Below are 20,909 nucleotides of genomic sequence, written 5' to 3' on the forward strand. Positions count from 1 at the left end.
CGACTGAAGCCAGTCTTATGTCAGACGCTTTCCTGTCGCTTCTCGGATGTAAAATATTGATTTGAACTACTTACGGCGGCGTGGATTGCAGGAAAAAGATATCGCGAAGAAGTGGGCGGGTTTCGAAAGCGCAGATTTGTCGTTAAATCGCGGCCGCCTTTGATGACGACTAACGCAACGATAGGTTTGTAATTATGCGTCTATACGAATCGACTTCGACCTCTGGAAATTTACATTACAGAATTCTTTCGAAATTGTCTGCGCTGAAAAAGTAGGCGCCAAAGTCGTACTCTGCAGTCATAGTAATTTATGCGCGAAGGTAATGCATACGAGACGGTAATTATTATCCATTTACTGCAAACTAATTTAACGTTCATTTTCAGTCTATGCATACGTACATATCAGTGAATATATTTTTACTAGCTTAACAGTGTCTACTTATTTGTAACTTATAACGTGGTATTAGTGATTTAATTAATTGTCCTAAGCATTCTTTCAATTTAATCAGAATTGATATTTTTATCATCGTCGAATTTTACCATTAGAACACTCATAGCGAGAAACTCTGGCACAAGATGCTTTCCTCATCAGACCTCTGAGTTTCATCTGTCCAGGTAGTTAGGTTCGACGCTTTCAGTCACGAAATTCACTTTTCTTTCCCCCCCGATCGACAGTGTGATCCGTTAATTTGCATTACCCCGGGGAAGCTCATTCCAGGGCTCCAACGTGCGCTGGTAATTGTTAATTGCGCAACGCGTCGTCTATCATCGGCTAATGATACATCCAGCAGCACGCCAGGGCTTCGTTATTACATTTCGGATGGGCTAATCGCTAATAAGAATTTATGGGCTTCGTGCGCGAGCCTAGCAGAATGTGAAAGTCCACGCGGTTCGAGGCGAGCGTTCCGCGAGGAGGGTGCACGTAACGGACAGCTCGAATAAATCGTGCTATTAGAGGGGAATGTCGCGAGGAGGAGCGTTTTCACACACAGAAGCTCCTATGATTTCAATTTTTGCGAATTTTCAACAGAGCAGTATGCCTGCAAGTATTTTAATTTCATACTAAACAAATGCTTTCATTCGATTGTAACGCACCAATAGACATTATAGTTAAAAAAATATTCTTTACTATTGCTAGTGATAGCTGAAGTGATTTAGAAATTTTATAAAATACACTATAGTCTAAATAAAAGAATAAAAATTGATTTATATGAATTATAGAGAAGTAAATAATTCTATAAGTAGTATTATATGAAATTTTATGATTATTATTATGGTAATGAAATGCACATAGGATTAATGGGTTTTAAATGTAAGTACTGTCTGAGTAGTTTAAAAAGATTCTCCCAATGAATTCGTAGAACAAATATTATCTCGTAGAGTGAACAAGCTGACAAGTGATCGAATCCGGATACGAATTATAATACATTCACTCAGCCGATTCGTCTATCTCGACACTTCGGAGAATCGTAGAACGTTAGTCGGCTATTAGGCGATAAACTTTCGCAGCTGCTGGTCGCTGCTGATTTCTTTCTGGCTGGATGGATGATAGGCGTTAATGTACCTTTTTTTTCACTCGGACCTCGATGATGGATTGAGATGTATCCTCGTGGAGAAATAATGGGATGCCTACCCTCCTTCCTTGCAGCTAATAATTGATATGTATCCATTTGAAATATAAATTTACGTTTTGCTTCTGAAAAAGTGTTGCTTTTTTCTTTGTAATGGAACTTTAAGTTCGAGAGTTTATCGATTAAGGAGAGAGTAAGATAAAAATGATTATAATTAAAGGGGAGTAACACTGAGACTTGAATTGATTGGCTTAACAAAAGAGTCAAATTTAAAAAAAGCATGTTATTGATTACTAATTTTCTTCTTTTCAGTAGTACAGTAACTTTCAATTGATATATCTGTAACTGTATGTCAGAACGATCTATGTCAGAATTTTAAAAAATTCGAGTTAAGATCTTAATTGAGATCTAAAATATAGAATGCAGTATTTACATTTTCAGAAAGAAGAAAGGATATTAAAAGAATCTTTTCACTGAAAAATAAGGACTCAAGAAGAGACAAGTCTAAAAAACAATATTGTGTACTTAAAAACTTTAAACACAAATATTTCAAAAACAAAAAGATATATCTTAGCTCATTTTGCCCGACAACCATAGACATCACTGTACTCTCATCATCATCTTCACTCTCTCCCAAATAATTAGGACATCTTCATCACAAAAAAAACCGTCACGCCATACCTCAACTGCAAGGAAGAAAAAGTTCGCTCGCGACAAAAGAAAGTACAAAATTAAAAGCTAATTAAAAGCATCTCTAATTATACAATTCTACATTCCCCTGGCGCCGTCATCAGTGTCACAAACTGTACGCGACTCCGTCTCCGCTTCGCCGCGATAAGAGCCATTCAATTTATCCATCATCGTTTCTCAGCAAAACGTTCCTCGTGTTCACTCCGATTACCCATCGAGTCGCGTTCGATCATCGGCTCTCGAATCAGACAGTCAAGTCGCATCGACGGAACGGGGTTGAGAGAGGCGGTCGTCGTTAAAACGCGACCACGGCCTCGAAAGGAGAACAGGATTTTTATCGGTCGTCCCGAGAGAGGATTCCTTTCGCGCGCGATTGTGCCGCGTTATCAGGGAACGTCGAGAGAGACCCGACGACGTGACAAACGCGACATTTTTGGCGCCGTAGGTTCGCCACGGTCTCCACGGGGCTCTTCCTCTTCCGGGTGCGGCTTCATTACCGTGAAAGTGGCAATTTATGGCGACCATTGAGCAGCGGCCGAAAAAGCCCACGGCGCGCGGTCGAATCGCGTCGTATGGGAAGCCCAGACCAGCGTAATCTCCTCTTAAGAGCGTCGCTGCCCTCCTAATCTCTATTTACGATTTCCAGGAACGTTGCCAGCGGGGTTTCACTCGAAACGCTTCGGGGTAAGAGAGACAGATGGCTCGGGATCAGACTGCGCCCGATGACAGAACGTTATCACCGGGAAGTTGCTACTTTATTGTTTGATTTAGGCGCGCCGTAGATACTGACTCCTTAGACTATTCGCGTATTTCACTGTACGAGGGACGTGGTAACGATGGCGAGCGCGTGAGTCGAGTGATCTTGTGTATAGGTGTAGGCGAAGCTCGATGCGCACGAGCGATATTTTGACGCATGATCTTATTGCGACCATGTGTCGTTTTTTCGATTACAAACAACAGACAGACGTGTGATCGCAACGAAATCGTGCGTATAAATATCCCTTGTGCGCATTAGGCCTTAAATTGTATCTCAGAGTTAGAGTAATTTAAGTTCTTTCTCGTTATTTTTCAAGAGAGCCCAAAAACAAATGTGACTACCCAGTACTTAACATAGTATTTAAAGTAGTTTATACTATTTAATATCCTTCACTTATAACACAACTTAAGTAAATTTCTATTTGTCTAATAAAATGAGAAAGCAATAAAATCCTGTAGAACACTTAAACTTGAAAAAAGTAGACTTGGATTAGTCTGGCTCTGAAAATTTATTTTAAGAAATAGTCGAATTTTGTAGATATTGTTTCAGAAATTATTGTCTTTCTGTATATAGTACGTACCTTTTAGTTGGAGATCGAAGTTTATAAACCAGAGAAACTGAAATTTTTTAAGAATTATGGACATGAGTATTTTTATGACACTGTATCTTCGTAACTTTCCTGTTATTCACATATTCTTCGCGTCACTTACTATTAATCTTTTGATTAAAACAGCGTTATCTATGTTGTATTCTCACACACAAAATTTAAAAAAAGATTCTAAAAAGAATGAAGTTTATTTAGCACTCGTAGACTTGTGTACAGCACCACAGTCAAACTCAATCTCCCCGACCGAAAGGTTCTGTCAACAGAGGGTACGCAGAACCACCCCTACTCCTAAGGAGTGGGGAAGGTCAATAGGTAATAAAAGGTACATTCTAGCTCAGGGTCTAAAATGACCTGACTCAAGGCAATTAAAGTACAGGCTATCAGCTAAGAAACGTTTCTCTAACGCAAAGAAATAATCCTCTAGCAGAGCTGATTTCCAATATTTAGAAGAAGGTTCAAAACTTCTTATCTAATCTAAATCCAGCAAATGGGTATGAAAACCTGTTGGAATGAACAAACACGAAGTTGGAATCAACGTGGTATTTCTATTTACGCCTCATCAAGCTTAATTAACAGCTGATCCGCGCAGTTTTCAAGAGTTTTCCCCTCCAAACGGATGCAAACGCTAGGCGCCGGGTCATCGAGACCTCCAAGGCTCCGCTCCTAATTCCGCAACGCTAAGGCGCTCCTCAATTAACGTCACGGCGCTAACTTTCACTGCAAGGCAAAGCCGCTTCGGTTACGCCCCATTATCTCATTGCTCGTGTTGCACGCGTGCCTACTTGCCTCTTGTACTCGCGTGCGTGCGTACGCGAGCGCGTGAAAAGGCGCCCTAAGGCGCCACTGCTCGGCTTCCGATCTAACGATATCCTACGAATGGGAGTGCAGGGATTGAAAAAGGGCCTCCTTTCGAAAAGTTTGGGTACACTGTATGACAAAGTGTGACTTGGGACAGGAAGTACAATTAATTTAATTTAGAAGATTATTATTTGAGTTACCGAAGAGTAAAAGGATCTTATTTTAATTTAAAAACGCGTATTTGGAATTAAAAGCTTATAAGAAAGAACTTGAATTTACTTTTCAAATATATTATAATTAAAAAATAAAAGCGACTTCAGCCTGCCTAGAATCTCTCATTGTGGCCAGCTATTATTAGTTTACCAGACATGCTAAACCTTGTGCTCACAATGTAGAACTTACCTAATTAATTACTTCAGTAGAAGATAGCTGATACTGTTTCACCGCAAGTTAACTCGGTGGTGCGAGTGCCCCTTCCCATAGACAGACTGAGCGTAACTAATTTGTTTGCGACGATCACTTCTCTAGATATCCTGCATTCCCCCCTTTTCGCAACTGTCTGTATGAATTCCTTGCACGTACGTAGGTGGTAACAGGTCAGTTAACATTTTACAGGAGATTCATGCTCCAAACTGTTTACGTAACGTTATTTTAGATTATACCAGCAACAAAAATCTACTCGTGAAACCAACTTATTCACCCTGAAAAACCTAAATATAATAGAATCCATTACTTTTTCACTTTTTCTTCAATTACCGTATCCGTCTTCAAATACACTAGTCTAGTTAAACCAAAAGCAATTTTTCTTTCCATGAAAGAAGTAAGAGTGAATTATTCAACACTCACAGTTCTTCAACAGAATACACTTCTAACAGTGTCCACATTCCCATCCATATACTCCTAGATCTACACATCCACAGTCAGTTACTTATTCCTCTAAGCTCCACTGTCTTTCTTCCTTTCTCCAGACCATTTAACGAATCCTTCATTAATATACATAAAAGTCACTTAGTACAATACCTTCGATGGGGGACAACCGTCAAGCAAACGAATCAGGTTTCGTCGACGAGATACGTCCGGCAGGAGATACCCGGATATCCGGCCAATAATCTCAGGGGTCCACGTTCCTTAAATGTCCCCGAGGTAATCCGAAACTTCGTGATTAGCCAGCCAGGATGGCTAATCTTTCGGAGTAATCGAAGCGTCGTACTTTCACCGTTCCGCCTTTCTTCGTTTCTTTCCATGGCAGGGGTATGACGCTACGCGTTCGTTGCACCTGCGGAAACGAGCTGTTCGTCGATTCCGTGTGCACGCATCGCGAGTGATCGACGCAAGAAATCGAACGGCCTTGTCGAGGCTTAATGAATCCCGGCGTTGATCGGTTCCGACAGTAACCTTTCAATGAGCGACCGCGTAATCTACGTCGCTTTATGCTGGGGGTTGATGAAAACTGAAGGATAAAAATCGTGTTCCTCTGGCATGTGCTTGTCGAACAAAATGCTGTGCAAGGAACGATACCTGTGCAGGTGTTACGCAATGGTTTATAGGAGTTCAAGAGTCTTTGTTAATTTATTGTTCCTTTAGACGCGATTGATCAAAGTAGCGTATGAGACTGGGTAAAGGATCTTGTGATGTAATTGTTAATATGAGAGTAGTCTGCTGATCAAGGTTACTAATGAGGACTTTCTTTTTGTAGAAGTTACTCTGATTGGTATTTGAAGTTAGTGTATTTCAAATACCAATTCTGGTATTTACACATTCTAATATCCTGAAGAACTAAGCTACTTAAAGTACCACTAAGGCTATAGAGAAGTTCAAGAAAATCGGAAACAACCCTCTGTACACACTTCTTCTTAAAAAAGTGAATACCTAAGTAACTTAAAGGTATATCTTAAACAAATTCAGGGATTTAAATAATCTTCGAGAGCCGATCTACAGATTGCCCGCGTTAATGAAAAAGTTCGATCCCCCATCGTTACTAGATTCGTTCTCGGGGCAACGCGTGGTGCAGGACATAAAGAAGATGTAGGACGAGAGGGACGACGAAGCTGGAACGGCTGGACGCGAAGCATTTCTCCTTGGTCGTACGTCGCGCGAACATGTCGTTGTTTATTACCACGATTCGTGAGATAGTATCAATTGAATGTACCGCTTCTGGAAAGAGATTAATGCAATCCCAGCAGGCACTGTGCCTGGAACACCGTCAACGAGTAATTCTCTGCCTGCTCGTGCTCCTAGATCCCCACGCCACTAATTGTTTTTCTAATTCGCTCAAGCTGTGGGCCAGAATCACACGGACATCCAATTAGAATGATGCATCGCGCTTCGTTTACGTCCTTCACCCTCTCTGTTCACTGAACCCTTAGGTCTCTTATCTTTCGTCGTTTCTTTGAAGGAGCGATGATAATCTCCCATGGAATGGAATTAAACTGAGAATCGTCCAGGGGAAAGTCCACGTTTCACGCATCTGACTGTATTCAAGGTTTCACACTGGGAAGATGGAGTGGCTTTTAGAGCTTCTAAGCACGGGAGATGTAGAAGAAATGAGTCTCATTAAGATTCCTAATATGTAGGTTAAGAATTTGCAATTAGCAATATAATTATTAATATCAAGTAACCGTTACTTTCAGCGATGGTAATAATAAATATACTAGTAACATCATTTAATTTAATACCACTATTCTTACTGTCGCCAGAATATTGACTATCCACAGTAGCAACGACACGCAGAGATATCAGATTGCCCACTGTAACAGCAACAATATTAACATTCACAATACTACAAGCAACTGGAACCTCAATGGATAGTACAGTATCAGTAGAAACAGCAGCGACTACAGCGACACCAAATCGTGTCTATTACAAGTAAATAGATGCATTAGTCTCCAAGCTTTTGTCGTTACTAGCATCGTTCATAATGGACGTCAGTAACGCTCGCGCCAGCGACAGTAATACCGATCGTACCAGCGATAGAAATATTAATGAACCGCTATTACCACAACCGATTACATAATAGAGCATTAAAACCGTAATAAGACCGGCACGATTAAACCGATATCGACTACGACTGCAATAACAGTATACTATTAAATCCCCGTGCGTCGAAAGAATCTATTTAGATCTGTGGCCACGATCTTCGAACCACCGACGGGGAACGTTAAATCGACGCCGTTAATAAGAGGCCCGATCCGACGCACGATGACATTTCGTCCCGTTTGCCCGATGACTGCTCGCGCAACGGGTGAGTGACGATGACACGAGGCCCGCTGGGGGGATACACACTTTCAGAGCTGAACTTTTCGAGCGAGATCTAATCTCGGGGCTGAGATAGGGCGTAGGTGGCGGGACAGAGAGCCCACGGTTGTATTAATACGACGGCGCTGATCGTATCACGTTTTGACTATGCGTAGGTACGTACCTATAAATTATATAGGGGCGAGAACGAGCCCGAGCACGCTGCTTTTAATGACAAAGTTCGTGGAACAAATACACCGGGGGAGTTCAGACGCGAGACACGGTAGATGCTCGATAGCCAGGACGGATAAATGTTCGTTAATTTGCATATTAGAAGGGAAGAGAAATATCAGCGGTGTCTGAAAGAAGCGTGATACCTGAGGGAGTGAAACATCTCTGTACAACGCGAGCGAGTAATCTGTTTCGCTGATAAGTCATTCGATGTGTGCGCTTTTTTGATCGAGGTTCTATGGTGAGGATGGGCTAACCTTGGCTCGCGAGCTGCATGGGGATCTTTTAAGTATCTACTGTAGCTTATGGGTTTTGGGAAATCTTCTAGGAATATTTTTAGGAAAAAAGACCACCTTCATTTTTCTACCCATAGATAAGTAAAAAAACATCCTCGGGAAAATTCAATCCAGGGATGAAAAAGTAGAGACTTTGCCACTTAAACTGAGCTTAGGCTCACTGCTGTACAATTTTTTTTCACGATGTTACAGTAGTTTAAAGATCAACATTTTTTGGTCCAGAAGTAGCAATTCTTTAATTTTGCTGTGAACTGTATCATAATTAGTACTTATATATATAAAATAATATTTAACTCGTTCGCGCAGTAAGCTGAGGATTCTGAATATTTCATAGTTCATACTTGGTGAACATAAGTTCAAATAGCTAAAAAGAATAGGTATTGATTTCTTTTAATATGAAGAAGCTTTGTAACAGAAGATACGAACCTTTACTGAAGAAAGATAGTTTAATGTTATTATTAAGTCAAATAAGGTAATTCCTGTCTCCAGTAATATAAACTACATTACCTCTTAAAATTGCACATTGAACTAAATAGATGAATCCCAATTAATTCAAACCTACCTCAGAGCAACGTTTAGGAGTAACTGCTCTTTAATTTTCCCCGAGATTAATCGCCGTGCAATTTAGACGAGTCTGCAGCGTTAAATTGTCATCATTCTTAAGCAAGTTCACATTTTTATCGCGTTTCACGAGATCGCGATAAGATAATCTCTCTCTTGGCAATTATACGTTCGTGGGTTTTGCAACGGTCAGGGCAACGTGGAGACACGAGGGAGGACGAGAGGTGGTCGCGTTGAAAATTAATTAGCGCTTTTGAAATAGCGTTTACCAGACTTGCAATCTAGATTCCCATAATTTTCGCCTGGCGAGCATTCGTTTCGCGAACTTGACAGATCTTTACACAAATCTAGACCGCTAACTGCGAAACCCGATCTGCATTCAACACGCTGTATATAGTGCGTCGTTTCTCTCGAACGAACGATGATGGTGACGTTAACGTTCCTGCGTTTCTAATTTTTCACCGGCCACTCGAAGGAGATAGCTTCGAAGTGGCATGTTACACCAATTTCGATCAATTCAGAGTTACGACTATATTCTATCGCCCATGCCGTGTGAATAATATTTCCCAATTGCTTTTGAGAAATGCCTACGTTAATATGAGTATCGAATATTGCACTATCGAGGTTACGTAATTGACCCCTCCTCTGTTAGAATATTTCAAATTTTTTTAATTCAACATACCATTGCCTCATAATAAAATTTCAGGTATGTTCCTTAAAAATATGTAGCCACAGAGGTGTGGTACATTCAAACTTCACGACACTATGAAATCACAGCGTATTACTAATAGACATGTCACATTGGGAAACGTCCAAATTGTGTAGACTGTTTCACTTTACGATTCAAAGTGACGATGACTCCTGGTGATTCAGAGCATACATGCTGTACAATGATAAAGGGCTAAAATTACTCCAAACTTAAACAATTTTGCTAGAAATTGATTTCTTGGGGGGGAGTATCCTGTAGATCCCATATTTGGTAAATCAGACTATCTATTTCCTAGACGAAAAAATGTAAAATATGCAGTAAATAAAAAAGGATTGTATATTCATGGCAATTCGTGCTCAAGTCGACTTTCTCGCTGAAAGACGAGCATCTGCGAGTAAAATGTAGGTTACGTCTATAAAACGCGCGGAGGGTGCCATCGTGAGAGAGCGTGTAGAACCACTTTTCTTCGTGGTCTGGAAACGGCGGTAAGGTCAGCCACGGGACGGTGGATGATTTCTCCTCGGCCGTATTTATTATCCTAATCTTGGATACAGTGTGTGCCTGGCCTACATTGCAAATTGCCGCGACGTCTGCAGTACCGCCTGCTGTTTTTCATATCTGGATTACGGATCACGGTGAATTCGATGCTGTTCCTCCCCATCATCCTTCGTTCCCCTTTACCTATTCCCAATTTTTTTTAAGAGAAATCCCTACTAAAATCGTTTTTCATATTCTTCAAGTAACTTTGATCAAACTTCTCTTAATTTTCTGTAACAATGTGTTATACTACCCCTGGTAAGTTTTCCATGTGTTTTGTATTGATATGATAGCATTTTACAATTATAAAAACTGCGATGTTTTTAAGTAACAAGGGTAGCTAAATGGTTTCGAATGAACAGAAGTTGAAACATCGAATAATTAGGGAATTAAATTTCTGTTCAAAAAGATTCGATGGTCAATTTGAGTGTTATATTGCTGAAATTCCGTCTAGTCGTACCCGTAGCGACTCGAGGAATTAACTTTTAACCCATTTACATGTATCATCGGGCCCATACATCTCTGCCGCGGTCTTTGCCAAGAATTTAGCGAGCTTCGTCGCGTGAACTTTCAATTTGCGTCTGTAACTTAATTTTCTCAGGATGATTGCTCGAACTCTCGAAGCTAGAGAAGAATCTCGTAGACTCGAGGGAAATACTATTTTTGATCGTCAATCATTCAGAGTGGATTAGATCGTTTGTAAACATTCATCGGAAGTTAGGCTCGTTGGCAAATAAATAACGTGGGAAAATAAATTACTTAGAGATGATGTATCAATGAAGAATCTCGAGAAAATCTTGCTCCATTTTTCTTCGTTAAAACTTTGAAAATATGTTTTACGAGCTATGTAAATATTTTATTTTATCTAGTAACGTGAAGTGTAGGAAAATTATGCTATTAATTTTTCGAAATTTTCTATTCTTTATCTCAATATTTAGCATTGTTTTAAACAGATACATAGGTATTAAAAATTCACTAATTTAAATGACGTTATTGTAGAACTTGCAAGCTTCATTCAAACTGTCACTTGTACTCGTGTAAAATAGTACAGCACAAAGAAACAGTTGCAATTGTATCGATTTACGAACTATGTCTGGCCATAGACTATCCTCTTCCCCTTACTCGCTTAATTTCATCTTTTCACCATTCTAGGCAAACTATCATTTTATTACATGTCGTGTTTTCTAATTCCTTCCAAAAATTATCTAATAAGAGTCATAAACGTGAAATAAAGTTCCGTCGAACGACGTACATTTCCAAGATAATCGATGAAATACTTTTGAGTGATGCACGAGTCCGTCGATCTTCGCTTTTTATTTCACGAGCTTGAAAAAGAGAATCGCGCAGCGACCAAACGAACCGCCTCGAGATCTCACTTTTCCAAGGCTGCACGAGATTTCTCGAGATTACTGTCGGTCGAAAGTGAATTATTGTCAGTTTCGGCGGTGGATCGCGAAGAATCGCGCAGCTGGATATTCCTTTCGATAATCCCTTCGGATCGAGGGAGTTTCCCAATGCGGGATCAGTCGAGCGTGCACCTCGAAAGGATCGAGGATTTTTCGCTTCCGCGATTACACGTTGCGAAAACAATGACTCGGACACATCGGTACGCCAGAGAGAACAATAATCGGTTCGGTCGTACGGATCACCGACCGATCGGCTTTCACTGATATCTCTATTCCCTGATACTCTACTCCTTGTCGATATTACCATACGCTTCGAGAGCAGGATGACTTTTTTTAAACGGTCAGCTCGTTACGTTTCACCTTGTTGCAAGATTCGTGTCGTATTATTCTTGCTCGACGCTGCTTCATAATTCATGCGGAATTGACTTCTCTGTTGTCACTGATAGTACCTGCTATAGAGAGTTACGCTCCTGATGTTCTTGAACGATTTCAAATAAACGGTTCGAAACATCTTCCAAAGGCCAATATCAGAATTTTTGCATAATTAAATTTGAAATATCCAAATAATCAAATTGAGGTATTTTGCAAAGTGATAAAAATTGTTCGATCGTTGGAAAATATAGTAGCGCTCATAAGTATTCAAACGATGTCACATGTTGTTTTGTATTTCTATTATAATTATAATATAATTGAATTTTTAGCAGTAACTAATGGTTAGTCTAAGCAATAAATATCAGTTGTTATCGACAAATCTGCAATTTTCCAAACTCGTGAAAACTTGTGAATCCTTATGAGCAGTACTCTATACTTACAAGTCTACGACAGTGATACTAAATACTTAAATAAAAAATCCAAAACCTTCTATCATTTTTGTACACTCTCACTGAATTTCATTCCAATATCCTCTGCAAAACCATCGTAAATCGTGTTCGAAGGACTAATACTCGTCGACAAGACGCTACCCTAATTTCAAAAATTCCAGAATGACTTACGTTCCTTCTAAGGAATCTACAGGTCGGAGGTCACGGAGTCTTTGAAACCAGTTTCCTTTCGGCGGTGGTGCAATCATCCCAGCGTGGCGGGAAGCCACCGTGTCGCATATCAACCCTCGTCGAACGCTCCGCAAGAAGCGACAACCAAAATGGAAGTGCCAAGCCGTGAGTCCGACCACTGGTTAACCACCAGCATACCCACGCGATGGCCTCTACTCGTTGGGAGTAAGCTTAACTGCAATACGCGTCGGCAGGGTTTTACAGCCGTCGCGTGAAAATTAAACTGCCACCCTCAAAGTCGCCGATGTCGGTCGTTTCGTTCGCGAACGCCTAGGGAATCGTTTTCTGAACGCGATGGAAGATGCTCGTCTTCAAGTTTGCCTCTCAATAAAGCTTATGACGAGAGGTTATTCCTCACGGAGTCTTGTGAACATTCTTAGAGATGAATATACTAGGTTTATTTTCAGGAATTATGGAAATAGTAACTTTCATCGGTGAACTTGATATTTCACGTCTACAGAGATTTTATGTATAGAGATTCCTATTAATCATATTATAATATAATATAATAAGATACTAAAAATAAAAGAACTGTTAATTTATTAGATATGATTGCTTAAATACTGGAAAAAAAATGGAAGAGGTAAGGATTATTGACAATAATTATCGAATGCTTTACGAATCTAAGTCCCAAATTATACGAGTGTCTAAATATTAATAGGAATCACTGTAGGAAATCGAAGAATGCTTTTCAGTAACTATTCCAAATATCTGATACTTGAATTTTACTAATGCAAAGGACAGTAGCTTTAAAAAGGGTTAATTTTATATTTTCTGTTAAGAAGACAGTAATTTCTACGGGCTTGAAATTCTATTATCAAGTTTATTTTTTAATATTAATACGAAATTACCTGACGATCACTTTCCCGAATTAGAAGCGCAAAACGACTGCGCGAAGATATTTGACGAGTGAAAGAAGTCGACGTGGAGGAAGGCGTTACGGTAGGCGATCGCTTAGAAATCCGTCGGAACATGACCACGCCAACAATGGAACATTGTACGCTAATGTCGCGCTCGCGCGTGGACATAATTACGCTCGGGATATCGAGATATCCCGCTTCGTGCGTGGGTGAAAATCGCATCATTAGTCAGTCGGTACTGGCACGCCATTAGACACGGTCCGTTAATTGCAGAAACCATCGCATGTTTTGACAGTGTCCGCGGATGAACTACTTGGATCATTTGGGTCGCGGCTATCCTCGCGAGCTTATTCAAAACCCCTTTAATTAATTAACTCCTCTAATTAATAGAGTTGTATTTTATCCATTTTGATATAATTGGGAGTATAATTGGAAGAAGAATTATTCTTGAAAAAAACACTGACGAGAAACATTTCTACTTCAAGTATAATGTACTCTTTTTGCTAATAAGAATAACTTCTTTGTATCATGAGGCTTAGATATCTTCTTAAAAGAATTGAATATTCAAATACTTACTCGAATACTTCAAAATTTTGTATATACATACAGTAGGATGTTAATAAAAGTGACTTTTTCAACCAGCAGCGTGTATTCGCGATAATCAAAGCAGTCTGTGTCTAAAGTGCCTCATTCTACTCCTCACCTAACACCACATGCACTCAATATCTCTCCTCAGTCATATCTCTCCCAAGAAGGAAGTCATCTGCTCGAAACATTTATTGTACAATTTAAATTTACTTCTCCTCAAAGAATCACTTTGCTTCCTGTTACGACACAATCACAGACCCACTTTGTATGCAGAATTGAGTCAACTTGGAATGCTCAAGGGTTCTTCAACGCACTCAGTTGCCTCGATCTTCCTTCGTAAATTGCCCACTGGAATCGCCGAAAATAACTCGTTGATGCTCGAAGGAGAGCATTATACACTGGCGATCGGGTGTCGTTCTGACCAAATTCTCTTCCTCGTGTAACCAACAAACAAGCGAGAAACCTGGCCCGTTTGCGTGTCGCGGATAACATTGTTGGAGTCGCGGGCACGCTCCTCGTGAAATCGATTCGCCACGGTAGGCAACGACAGCCGAGAAAACGACCACGACGGGACGTCGGTCGGCTCCATCGTTCGCGAAGGACAGCTGTAAAATTGCGGCAAAATGGCAGACATCTCGAAACGTTTTGCTCCGTCGAGCGATACCGATCGTTTCCCGCCAGTCGCGCGACACTGAAGGTTCGGGGCACGGTTCCAATGGCAGTCAAAGCACTGTGGTCGAAGGTGTCTTCGATACAGAATCGTTTCCAACGGAACAATTAAGCTCGAGGTTGCCCTCGATGCAGTTTTTGCCTGACTCAAACGATGGGAGCATAGATGAGAAAAATTTATCTTGTTAGACTTTCATGATCTATGTTGATTGTCTTAACGAATTGGGAATTAAGACAAATTTTAGAGTATTTATTGGAGATATATTAGTGAATATTAGAGTGGCATGAAAATTATAATGGAACTATAGAGACTTAAAATTCTGATTGACAGAATTATAGCAAGCAGTAGGTTTAATTGTTGTATATTAAGGTGAAATAGAAGATTATGTGGTATTATTAAATGCAGTTGCTGCAAACTGACCATTTTGAGAGTTATTAATAGTTAAAGGTTTTAGAGAAAATGTAGGCTTCAATAAAATATATGAAAAGTAGATGTTCAGGTTACTAAAAATATAGGCGAACCTCAGTTTTTAAATAAACTTGTCAACGTCACTGTGTATTTGAGAAACCAGAAAAATACCATTTTAATTTACTACTGATTGGTACAAGACAATCGCAACAACTATGTTCAAATTATAAAATCGAATTGACGCCACGCTTACGACGGTGATTTGATAGATTAACTCGGTGTAATAGATATCCATTGGAACTAATGAATAATAAATTAGCGAGAATTCCAGTCGGCGAACTGAACTGAATGGCAAACGTTAATACAGTCGTTACATTGCTGTCGCATTCATTATCATAGAAGGATCATTATCAAGCAGAACGAGAAGCAGTTTTTAAGATCTCGAAGCAAATCCTTTGATCGCGACGTCTATTAACATGTAGAACGGTTTAATACATATTTATGAGTGTCCCATGAAAAATGGAGTAATATTTTCATGGTCGTTCGAAAGTATTAATTTTAATACGATTATCTACGAACTCCTATCTATGGAATGTAAAACGTTACCCACGGTGGTTGCTATGATATTACTTCTGATAAATCGATTAAACCCTGACTATGTGATCACTGAATTAATGGCTCTCTAAACATAATCTTTAAAAAAGAATCTGGGAACTTAATTCAACTGAATTTCAATTCTTACAAGTTCAAAACCATAAATGCAAATAAACGTCTTAAAAAACCATACCTACGTATATTCAATCTGTAAACAATCAATTACTCGAAGGATACAAGCCACAAACAGAGGAGAATCAATTAGAGTTGCCACAAGAAGCCACAGCATTTTATCACATACTTGAAGAACCGAACGCTCGACAGTCACTAAATAATACTAATAACCCCCTGAACGCAAGTAAAATCCTTGGAATGGACGTACGAAGCCTGTAAACAATCAATTACGTGACTGAGAAGTACAAGAAGCATCGATATAGGTGGCGATAGAGGAGCACAGCGCCTTATCGTCGGTCCCAGTTGTCGGACATTCGGAAGTCGCTAGTCGTAAATCAATAACTTTGCCAAGCAACTGTCCGTGGACACGTACCTAAATGAATATTTCGTGCCGGCCAGCCGCCTGGTCGGATCCTGATTAATGCGATTCGTGGCACGACCGCGCGCGGCGTAAACTCGATCCTGATTAATACTGTTTACAGCCCCGCGAGATCCCGAGGGCCATTAATCAGGATCGAGTGACGACCTCTGTTGGGCTACTCCTCGCGGCCTCTTACGCGGAGCGGGGCGAAAGTGTCCATTAATGTTACTTCTGCGTAAGTATACGGTGAACTGCGCGCGCTTTGAGAGCGGATCCCCCCGTGGCTCGAATCGAGTGGTCGAAGCCGACTGAGCACGTAGAATCCTTGCAATGGATTCGCTAGCAGCTTCGACTACGGTTAATGGTCAAATCATGTTGGATGGCCGCGCGCCTTTGAGCGGGCAAGATTTACACATCGGGATGCAGGAACGATCTGCAAATGTTCATCCATATTCCTTGGCTCAACTGGGGTCTGCGCTGAGATGGTGCTGATCGATTGAGTGTATTGCGAGGTAATGGACGATCGGGGAGAGGATCGATTCGATGGTTAATGTACTTGTATGCTCTACTGCTGAATATGTATAATTTAGTGATCTGGAAATTAGGGAGGTAGGAGTAAAGTTCTTTGTTAAGAGAGAAATATAGTATTGAGAGGAGATAGTAAGTATACTTCTGTTTATGCACTCTATGCTGATTGGAAAATATATAGAAAATATATGAAGATAACTAACTTACACAAATAAGTGAAAAATTAAGTTGTTATAACGTAGTAATGATTTTCTTAGTTCTTCATACATAGTTATTTCTTATTCAATTTCACAGTAATTCTTGTTTCTTTCGAATATTCATGTGCAAATAACAAAAAGATAGAAATTTTAAGAGATTATTATATATACTAAAATAAGATGAAAATTAGGGTTGAGGAAATTGTGTTAGAGGTTTTGTTTCAGGCTTATTAATTAACTGATGCCAGTTAATTAATCTCCTAAGCCAGAATCAAAGCCAGACACAGATTAATCAGTACAGTAAGTCCCAGGTCAGACAAAGTAGAACCTCAGTGGAATAAGCCTCAGGCCAGACATAGTAAAATCAGTAGAATAAGCCTCATGCCAAATGTAATAAAGTCAGTAGAATAGGCCTCACGCCAAATGTAGTAAAATCAGTAGAACAAGCATCAAGCCAGACATAGTAAAATCGGTAGAATAAGCCTCACGCCAAATGTAATAAAATCAGTAGAATAAGCCTCATGTCAAACGTAATAAAATCAGTAGAATAAGCCTCATGTCAAATATACTAAAATCAGTAGAAGAAGCATCAAGCCAGACATAGTAAAATCAGTAGAATAAGTATCACGTCAAATGTAGTAAAATCAGTAGAATAAGCCTCATGCCAAATGTAGTAAAATCAGTAGAACAAGCCTCAAGCTGGGCATAGCAAAACCAGTAGAATAATCCTCAAACCAGACATAGTAAAATCAGTAAAATAAATCCCAAGTCAGACACAGAGAAATCTCCTCTCATTTTAGCACGTACAATCACCCTTAAAACTCCTTACATCTATCTAACATAAACTCCCTGTATATTGCTAAATTAATTCACTGGTCACGTATTCTGGAACACCGTTCACCAGTACGAATAATTACGCAGAACCGACACCGCGAGACCGCTCAATCGACCGATATCCCCTTGTTCGAGCGACCGTGATGCAACGTACGTAAGGTGTCGTGGACGCGGGACGCACAGCGGAGCAGTTTATTCGCTTAAGTCAATGCACTTAGGTGACGATACGTAACTAAAGCCTGGAGCGGCCCGCAGCGCGACGTAGTCGCTCGATCTCGAAAGCCATTAATCAGGATCGAGCGACGACCTCTCCCCGAGCTACTCCTGATCTTCGTATACATCAGCGTTGACCTTGAATCTATGGCGAGAGCGCGACACCGTAAGAGAGTACCGACCGCGGCTTGTGCAACGCCTAGGCTGCAACAGCCACGATGCTGCACCTCTTCCCTGGACGCGGCGGCTGCACCTGCGCGCGCGGATCGCACCGGGATGACAAACGAGGATATCAAAGCCGTATACACCTAATAAATATCGGTTGGACGCTGTATGCACTCGTACCCCCTCGCGTGACGTGTCCAAGTCACTCCCGAATGATTTATGGAATTTTTTTCTACCTTTTCGCGCGAGTAGGTTTAACTGAGGAAAAAGCTCAGATTTAAGCGATTAGAGAACCTCTGCGAGGTGACTGGAACTGGTCTTTGATGAATATAGGAGGACGGGGGACTTTTTTCGCCAGTTTTTCATTCCTTTATCATGTATATGTTACAGATTGTAAATCAATTTGAAAAGAAGCATGAAATGTATTTATGGCGTGAACAGTCTATGCGTGTCTGATCGTGTACTGGACAGTTCTACTTCTTTGCCTTATTTGGGAAGCTCTCGAGAGTAGCGATGAACAAAAGAGTTTTTTGACTGCTTATTTACTGTCTTGTTATTTTAATTCTGCAATCATGTTGGTCGTGTATGGTCATTTTGGACTATAAATTCAGGTACTTAAAAGCGCATAAAAATATAGCACCGTTTAAGGCAGTCGAGATGCTCATGTCGCAACTCACATACATTTTCTGGAGACATATTCGTGAGGAAACAAAGCTGTGTACCTTTTTTAATATTTAAAACATTGAATGCTGTGTCATTTTCAATTTTACATCTATTATAATACATATAATTTACATACGCAGATCAACCAACACAGAGAACATTTAAGAAAGAAATCCAAGTATTTATTACCTGCCGAACGAAACTTATCATCTCTCTACAACTGTCAATGAATTAATGCTCGAACATTCAACCTAACTCCACAACGAACGCAGATACATTTCAGTCCAAAGAAAACGTAATAAAAAGAGAGCTCGTTCAGGAGATCGGTGACTCAACTTTCCAGGCCATCCCGAAAGATTACCGCCTAAATGCTATCGTCGTACCGATAAAAATTGAGTGTTAATGAGAGAACGAAGAGAAAGGTATCGATCCCCGACGCGTTTCGAGCGTCAACTTTAATTCGTGCACGACCGATCGGGTCCGGGGAATGAGAGAGAGGAAAAAAAAAGAGGAAGAAACGTATTAATTACGAAGATTAACGAACTGGCCGAGACACCTGCAGAAAGTAGGGGACCGAGTCTCGTATTGCTTCGGCAGGGCCGATCGCCTCGCGACTGCGCTCCGCGGTTCATTAGCACGCCGCGTCGCTGCAGGCTTGAAATTGATATGCACCGCGGTGCAACGACACCGACGATGGCCAATCACTTTTGCAGGGAAGCGTTCCGCGTCTCTCCGAGCACGCCGCCACTTTTCGCGATTAATTGTATCACGATGACGTCCCCATCGACCAGTGATATCTACGAAGGCGACAATGACGAGCGAGAAAAGCGTTAATTCGACGGATGATTGTCTCGCGCGTGTGAAAGTGCTTCGAATGGAGATGCTATTAACGATAGTTTGTGTTGCAGATATTTATCAGCGAGATGAAGTCGAGAGACTTGGCATACATAGACAGTTGACGGATTAATTTTTATACTTCTGTTGTGAGTGTCTCAGATGTTCTCTGGAGAAGCTTGTACTTCGTTAGAATCGTAAAGTAATTCAGAAAAATTGTAGTTATTAGATTTTTTACACTGTGGTTGTATTAAAGGTGAGTATAGATAAGTTAGCTTATCTTTCGTGCTCAACAAATTAATTAACGTACGGAAGATAAGAGTGGTGCAGAGAAAAAGATCCTTAAGAGAAGATACAATTCTCTAGAGGGGTTTCTTGTGTTCCCTTTCTACGTGACGGGGGTCACAAAGCGAAGGAAACAACAAGCGAACAAGCTTCGACGCGGTTTATGGCGTCTGGAAGTCGAATGTCACGAGGCTGTTAAGGCCAGCAAGATCGCGCGTGAGTCGTGCAACCTCGACGCAATTTCGTTGAAGTTCTTGGCCCCTTAAACGGCGTGTACCACTTGGCACACCTTTTGTTAGAAACACGCACGAGAGCTCGAACTACTACCGTACGAACAAAGGATTTTAGCTGCTGAAAACTATTTGGATAAACATTCTCATCATTAAGGGAAGACAGTGGGCAAGTGGTGCAGGAAATCGATTTTTAAATTTTTGCAGGTGAAAGCTCGCTCTTTTCTACGTGAAATGCTTTTTCGTTTATTGATTATTAGTTTAGGTACTATGAACTGTTTTCTTATGTACTGTGTGAGCTGAGATTTAAATTTTTTCTCTAAATTGTAATTTCTTACTTTTAGGTATCTTTACTTTTAGAAATCAATAGAGGCAAATTGAGAAGAATAGAAGCAATAGCAAGTGTTATATACATCATAATGTAACAAAATAATAAAACTGTGCAAGTGAAAGTCTCAATAAACCTTTTTTTGATTTTCATTCCTTGCAGCCTCTTGATTCCTTATATTGTTGTATATAAATATGTCATTTATTCTCAATAAAAATTAGTCTGTTCCAAAAAATTTCCTCGGTTGAAGGTTTGTTAAAGAAATTTGCTTTTAATTTTCACCCAATGAACAAGAGACTAATGTGAAAATAAAAGTCACTATATCTCAAGAACAAAAAATCAAGTTCTTTCTGGGTACCTTAAAATTTTTCCTCAAGATATACGTGGCACTGTTCGATCAGAAAATCCAACATCATTTTCAAAACACTCAAAGCATTCTTCGTATATTTCTCTCTGGCATTGACAATTCATCGTCCCATTATTGCCAAGACGAACACGTGCTCGGATTGGGGTATTCAAAATATTCTCC

Source organism: Calliopsis andreniformis, chromosome 9, assembly GCF_051401765.1.
Source record: "Calliopsis andreniformis isolate RMS-2024a chromosome 9, iyCalAndr_principal, whole genome shotgun sequence".
Lineage (NCBI taxonomy): Eukaryota > Metazoa > Arthropoda > Insecta > Hymenoptera > Andrenidae > Calliopsis > Calliopsis andreniformis.